The sequence below is a fragment of the Jatropha curcas genome, chromosome 11 (genome assembly GCF_041381405.1).
Source record: "Jatropha curcas cultivar XTBG-Jc1 chromosome 11, XTBG_Jcur_1.0, whole genome shotgun sequence".
Taxonomy (NCBI): Eukaryota; Viridiplantae; Streptophyta; class Magnoliopsida; order Malpighiales; family Euphorbiaceae; genus Jatropha; species Jatropha curcas.
The window spans coordinates 12081326-12095694 of NC_143161.1; positions in this window are offsets into that span (position 1 = coordinate 12081326).

Sequence of the window (14369 nt, forward strand, 5' to 3'; positions counted from 1 at the left end):
CCGCTAAGTTGAAAACCCGAAAAGGGCGGCTTAGGCAAAAATGGGTAGCTCGCTAAGTTGAAAACCCGAGAGGGCGATTTAGGCAAAAATCAGAGCTTGAATAAATGAAGTTGGAAAATGCTTGGAAAGCTTAATGACATGCCCAATTGAAAGCAATAAAGTCAAACAGTCCAAAGGCAAGCGGAAAACTAAAGAGACCAAGAAAAATAAATAATAAAGTCCAAATCCAAAGGAACATACATCCAAAATTTCAAATAACACCCAAAATCCAAAGCCAAAGTCCCCAACAAAAAGACAAAAGAGTTCAAACAAAGCCAAAACACCAAAAAAAAAAAAAAAAAGGGTCCAAAAGCCTATTAGAGTCTAGGTACCCCGTCGCCTCCTTGGGGCAACGTCCTCCGAGTCATCCCCAGTTGTTGAACTCCCTCCAGCCTCGCCTGTCCGAGGAGCCAACATGATCTCCTCATCAGTCCTAATCCCATCACCAGCGTCAGCCTGAGTCCAACCCTCGAGTGCACTCAGCAATGTGTTCCTCCTTAGCTTTTCAACTGGCCAGACAACGGTCATGAACCAGGCCCGATACTCAGAAGAAGTCTGAACACCAGCAGGATTAGGTAAAGGCCTAACCATCTGATGGTCTCTAACCCAAGCTCTAAGGACAGCACGGGTAACTCCCGGAGTAATGGTTGAATCAGATAACGAGTCATCCACGATCGGTACAGTCTGATCTATTCCCATCTGCCTCATAACGCGCGAAGCATAGTACCAAGTGCAATATGCAAGACCTAAAAGGTAAACCCGAGTATGACGAAAGCTAACCTGGATAAAGCGGATGATGTCATACCAGGGTACAAACCACTGCACCTCATTTGGACCCAATTCCATTAGCCATGAAGTCCATGCATCAGCAGACGGGTATGTGATCAGAATCCTCCGCATACGATACTGAGAAGGGTTGTAAGGCAAACGGGTAGGAGCAGCAACCACTTGAAGGTGGTCCTTCAACCAAACCTGAGTAATGGATCCTTTCTATTACAAAGGCAAGAACCAAAAAAAAAAAAAAAAAAAATGAGAGGAAAATACCTGGAGTATAATCGGGGAAACTGTCCAGTCCTCGAAGCCTAGAGCAGCTCTGTCAAGGCTCCTGATGGTTTCTGCCAGCACAATGCCGCCAATGCAGCTCATGTCCTCCATCTGTCGAATCATAGGGCAAAATCGCAGATCCCCGAAGCCTGGGTCCTTGTTAAACAAGAAACCAGATAATAAGCAAAATACAAAAGCCCGCATCCTCAGCCTCATCCGGTCTGGGTCATCTGAAAGAACCTCTGAAAATTCATCAATCAGGGGCAGCAGAATTGCCTTCTGGTCGTCAACAATCATGGCCTTAGCTTGTGGCCGGCTGAATTGAAATAAAATTTCAAATGACCGAACATACCCAACTTTAACCTCATGCCTGACTAAAGGGGCATTAGGGTCACACCCTATGATAGCACAAAACTCCTCGAAAAGAGGACACATCTCCTCCATCATGGCCCCGAACCGAAAAACGTTGGCCTCAGGGTCCCAGAATCTGATACAGGCCCATAAAAAGTTCCAGTCGATCACTACCCCCCTAAGGGTAATGATAGGAGAGAGGCCATACCTCTTCAAGTTGATCTTTTCAACTTTGGAGAGACTCCTAGCCCAGCTGTGCATGCTATGATTGAAAGAAGGATTCATTCTTTGGAAAAGATAAACACAGAGAGAAAAGAAGAAGAGAGAAGATAAGGAATGAGTGAAGAACCAAAACAAAGAACAAGCTTTTATAGGAGAAAATGCACCGAATAAGGGCGGCAGCAGCCGCCGAAATGATGGCGGCAGCAGCCGCCGAATTGCCACCGAATAACGGCGGCAGCAGCCGCCGAATAATGATAGCAACGGCCCCCACAAGATTCACAATCAGGCCCCAGAGGCCCGAAAAATCACATTCAGGCCCCAGAGGCCCGAAAAATCACAATCAGGCCCCAGAGGCCCGAAAAATCACAATTCAGGCCCCAGAGGCCCGAAAAATCACATTCAGGCCGCAGTGGCCCGAAAAATCACAATTCAGGCCGCAGAGGCCCGAAAAATCACATTCAGGCCGCAGAGGCCCGAAAAATCACATTCAGGCCCCAGAGGCCCGAAAAATCACATTTAGGCCCCAGAGGCCCGAAAAATCACAATTCAGGCCCTAGAGGCCCGAAAAATCACATTCAGGCCAAAGTGGCCCGAAAAAACATTCAGGCCAAAGTGGCCCGAAAAATCACATTTAGGCCCCAAAGGCCCGAAAAATCACAATCAGGCCCCAGAGGCCCGAAAAATCACAATTCAGGCCACAGAGGCCCGAAAATTCACATTCAGGCCCCAGAGGCCCGAAAAATCACATTTAGGCCCCAGAGGCCCAAAAAATCACATTCAGGCCAAAGTGGCCCGAAGAATCACATTCAGGCCAAAGTGGCCCGAAAAATCACATTCAGGCCAAAGTGGCCCGAAAAATCACAGTCAGGCCAAAGTGGCCCGAAAAATCACAATCAGGCCCCAGAGGCCCGAAAGATCACAATTCAGGCCCCAGAGGCCCGAAAATTCACATTCAGGCCACAGAGGCCCGAAATTCAAAACTCGGCCTAGGGTCAGAAAATTCACAACTCAGACCAAGGCCCCACAATCCCAATTTGGCCCAAGGTTCGAGTTTTCGCCTTCAAAATTTGCTCCATCAGACAACCACTGGCTCTCATAAATCATTTTTATGATAGCCAGTGGGGGGCAACTGTGAATACTCAAATTTTGAGGCTTCTCATGTTGTTGGTGGCATGTGAAACTCTTTAAATGGAGGAAAACACGCTGCTACAGTGCCATGCCAATTAGTTTGTCTTTGCTACAGTAACTTTGACTTTGCTGCAGCAACTGTGCAAACAGTCCGGCCAGACCGGAGGCCATTTTGGACATTTACTGGAAATATGTCAATATGGTACTTAAAACGTCCGGAATATCGCGAGGATCGCGGAACAGGTCCCTGAATATTTTTCGGAGGTCCGGAACTCCCAAAAAGGCCCTCGGAACGAGGCACGGTGTCCACACCGGCCATGGCGCCGCCGGCCGCCGGGCACGGCGGCAGCAGCCGTCGGGAACGGCGGCAGCAGCCGCCCAGCGCGGGCGAGGCCCGTTGCCCCGCGCGGGCGAGACGAGGCCTGTCGCCCAGCGCGGGCGAGGCCTGCCGCCCAGCGCGGGCGAGGCCTGTCGCCCCGCGCGGGCGAGGCCTGCCGCCCAGCGCGCGCGAGGCTTGACGCCCAGCGCGCGCGGGCGAGGCCTGTCGCCCCGCGTGGGCTGGGCCAGCCGCCTAGCGCGCGCGAGGCCTGTCGCCCCGCGCGGGCGAGGTGTGCCGCCCAGCGCGCGCGGGCGGGGCCTGGTCCCCCTACTCCCCTGGGCGGCACCTGCCGCCCAGCTTGGGCGACACCTGCCGCCTAGACCAGGCGGGGCCTGCCGCCCCACCGACTTGGCGGCAGCTACCGCCCTCCCAGGCAGCACCCCCCGCCCAGCGTGGGCGGGGCCTGCCGCCCCACCGACAGGGCGGCAGCTGCCGCCCTCCTGGGTGGCACCTGCCGCCCAGCCCCCCGGGCGGCAGCTGCCGCCCTCCCGGCGGCACCTGCCGCCCGGGACCCGAAAATGGCCTATAAATAGGCCATTTTCAGTCCAATTTTGACACCTCTGTCTGTTTTAACGGACGAAACCCTCTCCCTCTCACGCTCCTTGCGTTTTTTTTACCGCTTTTTGCATTTTAATTTAATTTTTATTGCATTTTTATTGTGATATTTGGACATTAAAATTAATTAATATTTCCTAAGCGAGGAGCCTAATCCGGATTTAAGAAGCGGTCGTCGATTAAATCAGGTATGTAAACAAAACTCTGCCTATTTAATTTTGGCACTTCATGCATATTTCTCTTCTACTCTTAATAATTCTACAATTGCATAAATGCATCCACGTCATTATTTTTGGTAAATAAACTGCCTTAATTAATTTGATTAAGCTTAAATGCCCGGTTAATCAATAATCGTGGTATTAAAGTTTAAATCCGACAACATTGGCTAAAAGAGCCTAGTTAATTAATAACTACGGTTCAATTGCCTTATTTCGAACAAATCCGGCTTAAGTCCAATTAATCAATAATTGTGGCTAAAAGCCTTAATCAATCACGTTTCGACAATAAATTGTGATTAAGCTCGAACGCCCGATTAATTGATAATCGTGGCATTAAAGCCTAAATCGCACATTTTGGCAAACTAATTGCCTAAAACAACACCTTTTGGCTAAAAGCCATTAAAATCACCATTTTTAGCAACAAATCGCTTAAAATCAATCTTTCGGCAAAATGCCTTTAAAATCAACCATTTTCGGCTCAAAGCTGTAAAATCGACATTTTTGGCAAAAGGCCTTAAAATGAACCATTTTGGCACAAATGCCTTAAAATCAACAATTTTGAGCGACAAATCGTTTAAATGAACCATTTTGGCAACATGCCTAAAAATCAATCAATCTTTGGCAAAATGCCTAAACAATCATGCATAAAGCATACACACTCATGCACGAAGCATACACACAATCATGCATAAAGCATACACACAAAAATGCACAAAGCATACACAAAATCATGCACAAAGCATACACACTTATGCACAAAGCATACACACGCAAAAAGCGTACACACTTATGCACAAAGCATACACACTTATGCACAAAGCATACACACTCATGCATAAAGCATACCCATTCAAAGCCCTTCAAAGAAGGCCTATCGAACTACGTTGACTTTGATCTTCCATTCAAACGGAAGTACGTAGGCACGTTCAGGATTTCACCCCGGGTGGCAAGTCAAAATCACATAAACATTTCATTAATCCATCACTTACCTTGCAAAGCATTCATCCATCGGTTAGTTCATCAACATGACATAGTCTCGGGATCCACCTCGGGTTCGTAGATTGTGCCTTAATCAGTGGGATAATTAATCTAGTAACTAGGTTAATTAAAATTGGAGTCACTCAAGGTTTTTTCCTAGTTTACCCTTAAATAATTAAACAAGGTGGCGACTCACACACATCACGTGCATTTCTTCTCATTCATCATATGCATCACATGCCTATGTGCTTTTGGGAAGGGGTTCACAAATTCAAGTTTAAGTGTTGAGCTTTATAAGCATGCTTTGAAGGTTATAGTGCTCTTTGATTTCTCATGAATTTTCTAGTTTTGTTATTTTTCATTTCTTTGATTATATATTGGATTTTGGAGATTTTGTGTAAATTGACCAAATTGATATGTGTTAAGTAAAGTTTTGTGTGTGATTTATTTGATGAGAAGTCTCCCCTTTCTCTTGTTTCTAAGAGTGGCTGAACCACCCTAGGGTGGTAAGACTTGGTTTCTCTTAATTTTAATTAGTGATAATGCTTCTTAAATGATGATAATAACATGTTTTAAATGTTGAAAAATCTTTGTATAAATTTAATGATTTGCCAAAATTTCCTATGACTTTAGGTATGAAAAATTGGAGGTTTTTGCACGTAAATTGTGTAATTGGATATTTGGATGATATTTATGTGATATTGAGATCTAATTAAGGATGTTAAATATTTAGACTACAAAAGCAAATTTTCTTTCATGTCCTCAGTATAGCTGAACCTAGGAAGATACGATACCTAGGTTTATTTTGCTATTTAACTTACTTTTTCTCTTTTAATTTTGATATTAAGTATGTATTTATATGTTGGTGACTATCTTTTGCTTAAATTCATGCGTATAGGAGCGGAGAGAGAGGGGACTGGGGGAGCCCAGCCTTCCCCAAACTCAAAATAATTTGAAAAATTCACCCATAAGTAGTGCAAAAAGATTTTTTATTCTTTAATTTGGCCTCCTTAATTTTGAAAATTTTCTTTTGGTCCCTCTATTTTTGGATTCTGGTTTCGTCCCTACATGAGTATATGAGTTTTTCTATACAAAGAAGTTGAAAATTTGAGTATTTACATAAAGTAAAGATTTGTTTGATGGTATGAATAATATATTAGGAGCTTGGCTTGCCTAAAAGGAATTGTATGAGTCTTGGCATGCTTCATATTAAATTATGCTCTTTAAGTATGATGAGTATTTTGAATAAGTTAAATGAGAAAAGAGAGACTTATATAATAAAAATCACATATATGCTATGTGCTTTTCCTATGATTTGAAATATGAATAATCTCTATGTGCCTTATGACTTTACTTGAAATTGAGTTAAGTAATTTATATAAAATTTAAAATGTGAGGTTTAAATTTAAAGAAAATATCTTTAAAGAATCCTTGGAAATGAGTATTTTTCTATAAGCAAAATTTGAGATTTTGGAAAATTTTTAATGAACTACGCATGATTTGAGTTTGCTTATATTTACAAGTGTCAAATTAAGGTTTTAGTTAGGTTAAATGAAAAAGAAAGCTTGATTTGATAAAAATCATATCTTTGCCATAGAAACCATATGACCATTTCCTATGAGTTATTTAACTTGCATGATGCTGCGTACTATGATTTTATAATTGAATGATTGAAATTTTGGTTTAAAACATGAGTTAAAAACTGCTTACTTATGAGGAAAAAAAACTTTCAAAATAATATGTTTTTCATGAAAATGAGATTTTTGATAAAAGCCTTAGAAGTTAACTTTAGTTTGTGTAGATGAATAATGTATATTGTGATGGTATATGAAATATGCATGTTGGACTTGAGTTTTACGCCTATGTAGGTGTGAATACTCAAATTTTGAGGCTCAAAAAGCCAGTTTTCCCAGACTGCAAACAGTCCGGCCTGCAACAGTGCCATGCCAATTAGTTTGACTTTGCTACAGTAACTTTGACTTACATGGCTCAAAGAGCCAGTTTTGCCGGACTGTAAACAGTCCGGCCGGACCGGAGGCCATTTTGAAAACTCACCGAAAGTATGCCAATATGGTACTTAAAACGTCCGGAATGTCGCAACGATCACGGAACAGGTCCCGAAATATTTTTCGGAGACCCGGAACTCCCGAAAACTCCTCCGGAGTGAAAAAGCCCAAGTAACCGCGGCCGAGCACGGTGGCTCCGGCCACCGTGGCACCTGCCACCGGCGCCGGCGGCACCTGCCGCCAGCACCGCGGCACCTGCAGCCGGACCGCCGGCGGCACCCGCCGCCGGACCGCCGGCGGCACCTGCCGCCGGCGACCCATTTTTTGCCTATAAAAGGCCACTTACCTCTTCAATTTTGACACCCCTGTCTGTGTTGACGGACGATCTTCCTCCCTCCCACGCTCCTTGCGATTTCTTTACCGCTTTTTGCATTTAATTTAATTTTTATTGCATTTTTATTGTGATACTTGGACACTAAAATTAAACAAAATAAAATTAATTAATATTTCCTAAACGAGGAGCTTAATCTGGAGCTAAGAAGCGGCCGTCGATTAAATTAGGTACACAAACGAAACTCTGCTCATTTAATTTTAGCACTTCATGCATATTTCTCTTCTACTCTTAATAATTCTACAACTGCATAAATGCATTCACGTCATCATTTAGACAAATAAACTGTCTCAATTAAACACGATTAAGTTTAAATGCCCGGTTAATTAATAATCGTGGTGTTAAAGCTTAAATCCGACAATATTGGCTAAAAGAATCTAGTTAATTAATAACTATGGTTCAATCGCCTTATTTCGAACAAATCTGGCTAAAAGTCCAATTAATCAATAATTGTGGCTAAAAGCCTTAATCAATCGCGTTTTGGCAACAAATTACCTACAGCTTAATCAATCACATTTTGGCAACAAATTGCCTACGGTTTAATCAATTTTGGTAAACAAATTGCCTATAAATTAGATTAACCATTGTCTAGCAACAAATAGCTTAAATCGAACTTTTTGGCAAAATGCCTTAAATTAATCAATCTTTTGGCCAAAGGCCTTAAAATCAATCATTTTGGCGACAATCGCCCAATCACATCATTTTGGCAAACAAATTGCCTAAATCAACTCATTTCGGCCAAAGGCCCTAAAATCAACCATTTTGGCGACAATCGCCTAAATTACACATTTTAGCAAACGAATTGCTTAAATCAACACTTTTTGGCCAAAGGCCTTAAAATCAATCATTCTGGCGACAATCGTCCAATCACATCATTTTGGCAAACAGATTGCCTAAATCAACACATTTTGGCTAAAAGCCTTAAAATCAATCATTTCGGCAATAATAAGCCCGAACATCAATCTTGGCAATAATAAGCCCAAATATCAATTTTGGCGACAAATCGCCCGACGACCGTTTTTGGCACAAATGCCTTAAAACCAACATTTTTGGCGACGAACGCCTAATCGAATCAATCGATCCTTTGGCAAAATGCCTAAACAAACATGCACAAAGCATATACACACTCATGCATTAAGCATACACCCTCAAAGCCCTTCAAAGAAGGCCTATCGAACTACGTTGACTTTGATCTTCCATTCAAACGGAAGTACGTAGGCACGTTCGGGATTTAACCCCGAGCGGCAAGTCGAAATCACATGAACATTTTCATTGGTCCAATTACCTTGCAAAGCATTCATTCTTTTGGTTAGTTGATCAGCATGACATGGTCTCGGGATTCACCTCGGGTTCGTAGACCATGCCTTAAACATTGGGATAATTAATCTAGTAATTAGGTTAATTAAGAATGGAGTCACTTAGGGTTTTTTCCTAGTTTACCCTGAAATAATTAAACAAGGTGGCGACTCATACATCCACGTGCATTTCTGCCCTTAGTCACATGCATTCACATGCCTATGATATTCGGGGTAGGGGTTCACAGTAGGTTGTTATGTGACTTTATGGCTCATTTGAGATTTGTGAATTCTCATAGGTCTCATGTTGGATTTGCGCCTATGTAGGATGTTATGTGGCTTTAAGGCTCATTTGGGATTTGTGAGTTCTCATGGATCTTAAACATGATTTTTGATATGTAAGGGCTTAGATTTTTTTTTAAAAAATTTATAAAAGTGGTTTTCTTTTTATTAAACCCGTTTCACTTTCAGAGAGGTGAATTTTGGAAAAGGAATTTTTTTAAGAATATGTTTTTACATTGGAAGGAGTAATTTTTGGGAGTCACCACCCTCTTTTAGAGAAAAAATATCGTGCCGATCACTTCTTTGAAAATGATCAACTCGGTTTTAACCAGAGTCTAGTTAAGAAGTTGGGTACAATCTCGAGAAGGTGTTAAACACTTTGATCACCCAATTAATAGGATCGGCCTCCATAGTTTTTCCCGTTATTCACAACGAAGTAATAAAATTGACTTTAATTGAGATGCTAAAAATATTTCAATGCATTTTTATAAAACATGATATTCATAAGCATTATAATCAATCACCAAAATAACAAAGCATAAAACCAAAACCATAAATAAAAAGAGGGAGGAGATTGGATCTTGATGTTCCCACGGAGGCATTGCTGTTCAAGAAGCACATTATTATCAGGCTTAAAATATTAACACATGCATACATCTCATAAAAGAATTATAACCCATGAATCTAGAATACAATCTAACCATTAGCCCCATTGATAACCCAAACCCCCTAAATTATTACATTTGCAATAATATAGAGTTCATTAGGAACTCTTTACATTGCCCAAATATTATTATTATAATAATAATAATAATAATAATAATAATAATAATAATAGTATAAAGAATGAAATAAATCATACATCAACAATAGACATAATTAATATAATATAAAGCATCATAATCGAAGCCACAAAATAATAACAATGATAACTAATGAAATAAAAGCATGAAAGATAATTAAACAAGCATAAGCATTAGATAAATTATAATCGAAATCAAAGGTTAGATTTTAGTTGAAACATAAATAAATAAAAGATTAAAGGTGCATAGCATTTAAATTGCAATAATGTATTTGACAGTAAAGTAAATGGGTTAGTGAGTCGATCCAGACGGGCTTATTGGTCTGTTTCTCATAGACTAGCAGGGACTCCTTACAGTTCCTTTATGTTTTGGCTCTTACAATGCTTAGATTGATTGGATTTTTCTCTTTGGAGCACTTTAGTTTTGTTTAGAGTAGCCACCTTACTTTGTTTTTATTCTCGGGGAAAATATAATGTAAAAAGCTCGTGTTTCACTTCTTTTAATTACCACGTGTTGACGCGTGTTTTTTATGCCTTGCCTGATTCGATGAGGACACGAGGATGAATGGGTTAATGCTATCCAGAAGCCTTTCAATCCAAGGATTTAAAAAAAAAAAAAAAAAAGAGGAGGGAGTTGCATGCTACAGTAGTTGTGCTACAGTGGCTGTGCTACAGTGTCCTGACCTAGCTCTATAAATACATCTCTTTCTCACAATTTTTACACAACTTCACAACTCCACAAACGGCAAAAACCCTAAAAAATATATTGTGCTGCCACATTTCTCTCCAAAAAATTCTTATGAGTTGATTTGAAGAGAAATTGGCATTAGATATCAATTTTAGGTGAATCAAACCATAAAAAGAGAGAAAAAAATCAAAAGATAAAAAAGAACACTTCAATCCTTGGAAACAAAGCTTCTGGAGATCTTAACTATCATTTGTTAAGACATTTGATCCATTTACAATCCTCAATCTGAGGATCAAGTAATTTCTTTAACATTTTTGTATTTTTACATATTTTTGTGTGCTTTACAGATTTTTGTGGTTTTAGTAATTTAATCTTCTTTAAATTGTATTCTGTTCATATTTGACCATTTTATATGTCCTTAAATCACATTTAAATAAGAAATGATGTAAAAAATACTTAAGAATGAATTCTAGGCAAAAATCACGCAGCTGTTCATCAATGAACAGTAAATGAACAGTAACTGTTCATCAATAAACAGTAACTATTCTTCAATTCTTTCAGAAATCGATGAACAGTAACTGTTCTTCAATTTTTCCAGAAATCGATGAACAGTAATGTTTTCGTCCAAGCCCCAACCCCCGGAAGGACCCGAAAACATCATTTATTGTTTAATTTGGTGTTGTTTTATTTGGAAAATGGTGATAAGAACCCTTTTTGGATATACGCGGTGCCGATAAATAGGTCTTATAAATGGTTTTTTTAGTCGCCACCCATTATTTCGGCAATGGGACCGTTTCCAATTTTAATTTATAAAATGACTCCATTTAACCCATTTTTACTAAAGGCCCTTTATTTGAAAAAAAAAACTGGTCAAGCGCACCATATGCGATTCTAGGTAAGGGAATTAGGTACGTCGGCCCGTTGGAAGCCGATGCCCGGAAAATCGGCCTCTTTTAACCGACAATTTCTAATTGATTTTATTTTAGAAAAGCCAAATTATTTAATTAAACCCAACCCGAATAAATCGAATCGAGTTCCTGTGTGGAAAATTAATTAATCGTCCCAACTAGATTCATTCATTGCATTCATAATAAATCATCATCACATTCACCATTCATCCATAGCAAATATAATTAAAAGACCCGCTCTTGCCTTATGGTTAAAGGCGGGCCACAAACCAGATTTAATAGTATAATTAAACAATAAATAATAAATCCTAAAATCTTATAATCATAGTAAACGAGTTTGTTTGATTTGATTATAATACCATTTGCCCATTATTGATCATTTTCCGAAATAAGATTAAACTTTTATTTAATGACACAAAATTAAAATAAAATAAAAAATGTCTTGGAACCCTAGAATAGTTGCGTCACGCAGCTGTTCTATGAAGAACAGTTGCGTGACGGAACTCATAGCTGCGTGGCGCGACTGTTCGTGAGCTTATTAAAATTCCCAGTTTTATTAATTATTTATTAAAAACATAACATTAAACGAAAAACACAAAAAAAATGAAATGAAAATTATTCCCACGAACAGTTCCATCACGCAGGTGGTCCAAGCAAAAGTCAAGGTCTTTTGGACATGAACAGTTGCGTCACGCAGGTAGTAGCTGCGTGACGCAGCTGCTCTGGTCCGTAACTAGCTTTCAAACTACTCTTTTTACGTGTTCTTTTTGTTAACAAAGGTTTAATATAACTCAGAAATACTCAGAAATGGGCAAAATGTTGTTTAACCAATACCAAACTAACTAAATACTAAGAAAATGAGATTTTTACCAAATAAATAACTAAAAATGAAAGAGGAAGGTTTAAATGATTACCTAACCCTCAGATTCGAGGATTGCATGCGTTTTAGTTGACTTAGGGATACTGCTTCACGATCCCAGAGGTGTTTGTTACCAAGTTTTTGCAAAATAAACGTTTCTTTTTCCTTTTCTCTCTTTTTCTCTTTTTATGTTTCTCTTTTTTGTGTTTCTTTTTAATTTTCAATCTATATATCTAATGGCTTGATCTTCCTCAAGGTTACTCACTTGAGTTCTTGGGGAAGAAACCCTAGCTGTAAATCAAATGTCTCTGCCTAAAATACCAAAGTCTAGAGAGAATGAGAGAAAAGTCCCGTTTAAAACACAAAATGTTGTATTTATATGGGTAGGGCAACAGAACAAAGCTTCATCATGTAGGTATTAGCTGCGTGACGGAGCCGCGAGCTGCGTGATGCAGCCTACTTTTCGTACAGTTGCCGCGTATCCATACAAACAGTGCAGACCGTTACACGGGCGTGTGCCAGAGGTGTCAGCCTGGTTAGAGTTGCGTGACGCAACTATGAGTGTTGTCACGCAGGTGATAGCTGCGTGACGCAACCCTAAAGCGGGTCAGACCGTCTTGACTGGTTTGATTCAATTTTGGTTTATAAAAACACTTCTGGTTGATCGTGATTCTTTATCCCTTATCCTCATATCATCACCGGGTTAGGTGGGGGCATGAAATTACGCGTCAACAGTTTGCCCCCCCACTTTATCATTAATTGTATAAACAGTTAATGTTAAAGTGGTCCATTGACGCGCCTTCCATCTGGCACTCGTCCTCAAAGCTCGGTTTGATTGGCTTGGAAAGATGTTGAGTTAATCATCTGGCCACCTACTCAGCTCGGTTTGATCGGCTTTTTTCGACTCCAGTCGGATTAGTAACATCATTGGTTTGATGAAGATACCTTCGAAGCTTGGTTTGATCGGCTTGAACGGTTTTGATTTGATCATCTGGCCACCTACTCAGCTCGGTTTGATCGGCTTTCGTCGGCTCCAGTCGGATCAGTAGAGACATCCTCGAGACTCAGTTTGATCGGCCCGAAAGACGTTGATTTTGATGAAAACACCTTCGAAGCTCGGTTTGATCGGCTTGAAGGGTTTTGGTTTGATCATTTGGCCACCTACTCAGCTCGGTTTGATCGGCTTTCGTCGGCTCCAGTCGGATCAGTAGAGGCATCCTCGAGACTCGGTTTGATCAGCCCGAAAGACGTTGATTTTGATGAAAATGCCTTCGAAGCTCAGTTTGATCGGCTTGAAGGGTTTTGATTTGATCATCTGGCTACCTACTCAGCTCAGTTTGATCGGCTTTCGTCGGCTCCAGTCGGATCAGTAGAGACATCCTCGAGACTCGGTTTGATCGGCCCGAAAAGACATTGATTTTGATGAAAACGCCTTCGAAGCTCGGTTTGATCGGCTTGAAGGGTTTTGATTTGATCATCTGGCCACCTACTCAACCCGGTTTGATCGGCTTTCGTCGGCTCCAGTCAGATCAGTAGAGACATCCTCGAGACTCGGTTTGATTGGCTTTGAAGACACCTCCGAGGCTCAGTTTGATCGGCCTGAAGGATTTTGGGTTGATTTAATCATTTGGCTACCTCCTCAGCTCGGTTTGATCGGCTTTGGTTGGCTCCAGTCGGATTAGTGAATGACTCCAAAACTCGGTTTGATTGGCTTTGAAGACACCTCTGAGGCTCAGTTTGATCGGACTGAAGGATTTTGGGTTGATTTAATCATCTGGCTACCTCCTCAGCTCGGTTTGATCGGCTTTGGTTGGCTCCAGTCGGATCAGTGAATGACTCCAAAACTCGGTTTGATTGGTTTTGAAGACACCTCCGAGACTCAGTTTGATCGGCCTGAAGGATTTTGGGTTGCCCTAGTCAACTTCGTAATTCATCATCATTGACCGGGAAAGAGAGTTCAAGCAGCTTCGTAATACACCATCACTATTTGGAGATTGAAATTGTTCTGATTAGTTTCGCAATATACCATCACTAATCAGTAGGACCTATCGGCTTTGAAAGACCATCACCGGTTGGCTTGAAAAATTGTTCACAAGAAAAAGAGCAATATCTGTGTACAAGCAGACCTTGCCTTTTGTTAGAAAGATAATTGGGACCTCACATGCCCCCATACATTAATCATAAAATAAAGGATTTGCATCAGGGCAAAAGATTATAGTTTTGC